Source organism: Chiloscyllium plagiosum, unplaced genomic scaffold (assembly GCF_037043375.1).
Source record: "Chiloscyllium plagiosum isolate Xiang-an unplaced genomic scaffold, Cpla_swu_hap1 HiC_scaffold_39, whole genome shotgun sequence".
Lineage (NCBI taxonomy): Eukaryota > Metazoa > Chordata > Chondrichthyes > Orectolobiformes > Hemiscylliidae > Chiloscyllium > Chiloscyllium plagiosum.
The window spans coordinates 52608647-52612661 of NW_028270177.1; the positions used below are offsets into that span (position 1 = coordinate 52608647).

The following is a 4015-nucleotide window of genomic DNA, read 5'->3' on the forward strand; positions in this document are numbered from 1 at the left end:
GACTACCTCGTGGATAGTTGCTACAACATACCAGGCACTGGCCTATCTCTTTGCTTCTGAATGCTGACCTATCCCCAATAAAACGCCGTATCCAGATTCTAAATTGGTGAATCCTACACGTCTGGTCTCGGGCTTCAAACCTAGGAACTTCAACTGTTGTTCCACAAGTTGTAGTTTTACGAGACTAGATGGCAGAGCATCGCAAGCCTACCTTTCTCACATTGTTTCTCTGTTGATGCTGCGATTAAGCATTCGCTTACATACTGCAGAAGCGCTGACCCCCACCCCCCACCCCTCCCCCGGTTAAAACAAGAGTCTCCAGACTCCTGTGTAGAGCCTCGTGAATTATGGTGGGGACTCACATTAATCTTGAAAATGTCACGTGAAAGTATACTATTGGCCTTTGAATAGAAAAGTGAACCAGAATTGAATGTTGGTGTGTAACGGTACATAAAACAAGGCATTTGATAAATCCACAATAGAGAGCCATTTACATCCGGTGGAATTTGAGCCAATATAATATAGGGGTTGGGAACATTTGGGGTGTGCGGAATAACAGCGTTATTGATAACATGCAGGTCATGAACAAACCTCCATTCTCCCTATTCACCTGGAATGTTTGTCTTTTTGAACGAAAAAAATGGGTGTTCTCACCAGTGATTATTCACGGGGGATTATCTCTCCAGCCTATAAGAGAGATTCAAAGACTGGGGTAATTCCTTGCACAGCCTCGGGTTTTAACGACACTTTTGCTTTGCAAGGACGATACTCAGACTTCGGAGTTATTCTTAAGGGTTCGAATGAGCCCCACATCGTGTTTGCCTTTTGCCCTGAAATCAGTTGGGACCCTTCTTAATCTTGGATCCGAGGCATCTACCATTGGTAAACGCCAGACGACACTCCTGGTGGGTATAACCTGGACTGCCCTGTCTGCCTGAGTTAGCCGATTTAGTATCTTCCTTTTCGTCCTTATGACTGCATTGAAGCTGATAACCACACCGACCCTGAAGATACAATCTTTCGTTTTTTTTTGTGCCTGTCGTACCCATGGTCCCAAATTGTGAAGGCGCCTGATGGATAGTGATGCAGTAAGTTTGAGGGTTCACGCTGATATTAAGGCGGTAAGTGTGAGGGGTCAGGCCTATAGTGATGCAGTAAGTGTCAGCGGGTCAGTGATGCATTCAAAGACCAAATATCCAAGGCTCACTGTCGTGCTGAACAGCGAGACTTCTCAAGGCGAAGACAAAAATCAATAGTTCTCATCCTGGTCATAAATCACAATGCTTCATTTTAAAATTTCCTCTCCTGCTTCTAGATTCACCAATGAGGGAACAAAATTTAATTGCACCACCCTGTTTATCTCTTCAAATATTTTGCAACCCTCAATGAGATTACCTCTCTTGTTTTGAAACCGTTAAAAAAAGGCCGGATTTGCCCAATTTCAAATCAGAGGACTAACGTTCATCCATGATATCAAGGCTAATCACCATTCGTGCTATTTCCTCATATGGCTTTAGTATCTTTCCTAAATTGAGGATTATAATTCCTCATAATGTTGTCCAAGTGTGGTCGAACTGACCCACCATCCATTGGAAATAATGCTTCGTTCTCGTGCCCTGAAAGCCTTCTGCAGCTTTCACAACAGACTTCTACAACTGCTCCTCGACTTCAATGACTTATTAAAAACTTCTCCAAGATACATTTCTAAAAATCTGTACATCAGACTTTCTACTTCAAACCTTCGACAAATAATCTCCACACATTTCCCTCCTGACAAGTATGATAAAGTTAAATCGTTGCTATTTATTAGATCATGAGGGACATGGATAGGTTGACTCGTCAAGGTGTTTTCCGGCAGGTGAGGAAGTCAAAATTTAGAAAACATCGGTTTAAAATTAGTGGGTAAGGATTTAAAAGGGACGTCAGGGGCAACTTTTTCAGACGTGTCCAGAATGAGATGCCAGAGAAATTGGTGGAATCTGGTACAACTGTAATATTGAATGGCATCTGGATGGATATATGAGTAACAAGGTTTAGAGGGATGTGAGCCAAATGTTGGAAAATGGGAACTATTAACTTAGGATATCTGTCCACCATGGTCAAGTTGGAAAGAAGGGCCACTTTCCATGTTGTATTGTTCAACGACTTGATGACTCTAGAACAAACGCAAAAACTTTGCAAATAATTCCGTGAAGACGATTTCAAGTTCCAAATCTTCGGTTAATCTTCTTCTCTTGTGCTCACAAGTTCGTTACCTGATGTCAGAACTTACAGATTAGTTGCTGGATCCATTCCTGTAAATTGGTTCTGCATTCTTTCTAATTCCGATTTTTTTTTACGAAAGTAGCTAGTGTTTATGGACTTAGCATCAATTTTTTCTAATACCATATTTCGATGAATATGACAACCCAACAGCATATCTAATTTGGCACCAGGTGATGAGCAATTGAATCAAAATCGATCGGACGCAGTTAGACAATGATCCTCTCTTCGTGGTGTACATCCGTGACTCTATAATTCGACGAAGAATCATTCCCACAACTTCAGCTGTGTCAGAATCTAGTTTGCGGTGAAAGCCTGTCAATCTGCCAAGGTAAAGTTCGTCTGGGTTTGGATCCTGCAAAGGATTTGGCGAAATCTTTGGGTCTTGACAATTTGTTCTTCCAACAAATGAATTCAGTTGTTTTAGTGTGAAAATTAACATTCGAGCTGCAGCTGTGATGGCCGAGAGGTTAAGGCGTTGGATTTGAAATCTAATGGGGTTCCCCTGCGCAGGTTTGAATCCTGTTCACAGCGTAGAATCTTTTAAAAGTCATTAATTCCTTTTGCAGGATTTGGATTTCGTGGAGCTTGAGCTTTGCATTCAATCGAAAGTAAATTTTCAACTGTGAAGAATCCGAAGTAATTTCAAGACTGACCCAGTCATCTAATTGAACAAATTATAGGTCGAGACACAAAAAGCCACCAACTTCCAACACGAATCAGTTTCAACATATTTGTCGAACTATCATGAAATTTGGATTTTCGGGGGGTGGGATTCAGCAGAACAAGAAGCAATGCAATGCATTTACCTGCAGGTGATGAATTTTTTTTTAGGATCAGTTGAAAGTCAAGCTGAGAAAGTTCAACCTAATTTACAGCTGACTCTCAAGGCCAATAATCTATTATATCAGCAGTCAATGAATTAGAAAAAAACATCTCCATGTGTGGAAAGGAACTTGACTGATCCAGGTTCCTGGCTTGCGATGTGAAAAGGCAAGGCGATATCATCGGAGTAGAATTTTCTGGAAATACTGGAAATGGAATGTTAACGGTCTTCTGCTGTCCACATTCGTAAGAAACTGTGCATTAAGAACTGAAATTGAAAATTAACGATGAAAATCAGACTTAGCCCTCTGCTTGTGGTGAGGCATTGTTCAGAACAATAGGTTGTTGTTGAGGCTAAAATTGACCTAAATAATCGATGGGGATCTTATCCACGGCCTTCGTTGGAGCAGTTGGTGTGGAGAGCTCAGCTTGAAGAACCAAATGCCAATTATTCATCCTGGCTATCTGAATCGCTTAGTTAAACATACTCCCAGTTTAATGAAAAAATCGTTGCTATCAGAGTTAGATGTTTTCATGTCAGCATGTTCCGATATGAGAAGACACTCCATGGAGTAGATGTGACTTAAATTTTGACTCTAACGTCAGAGATGTTGACACATTTCTGCACCAAAACAGCACTACCCTTGGTATCAAATAAAACTGAGCAAAGGACTAGTCACTTAGACATTTCCTGTCTGCAGACTCTGCCAATGGACCGTTCAGGCCCGATGTAGGAATAGGGCGTGGTGACATCTGTTCGCAAGTGGATCACTTCATTCTTGCTCACGATCCATAAACCGTTCTTCATTTTGAATTTCTTAGCCATCAGCATGATAAGTGGTACAAAATGCACAGGTTTGCATCTCGAAAGAAATATCGAAACCTTATTCAATGCAGACGCAAATTCAAGTTGTCCCTGGTCGACCAG

General features: G+C 41.4%; 1 non-coding gene across 1 annotated transcript; it reads left to right on the forward strand.

Annotated features, from left to right (window-relative positions):
• The first annotated feature begins 2714 nt into the window (after positions 1–2714).
• On the forward strand, positions 2715–2796 carry trnas-uga (transfer RNA serine (anticodon UGA)). Its single transcript has one exon. It is a non-coding gene; the product is annotated as a tRNA-Ser (tRNA).
• The last annotated feature ends 1219 nt before the right edge of the window (positions 2797–4015 follow it).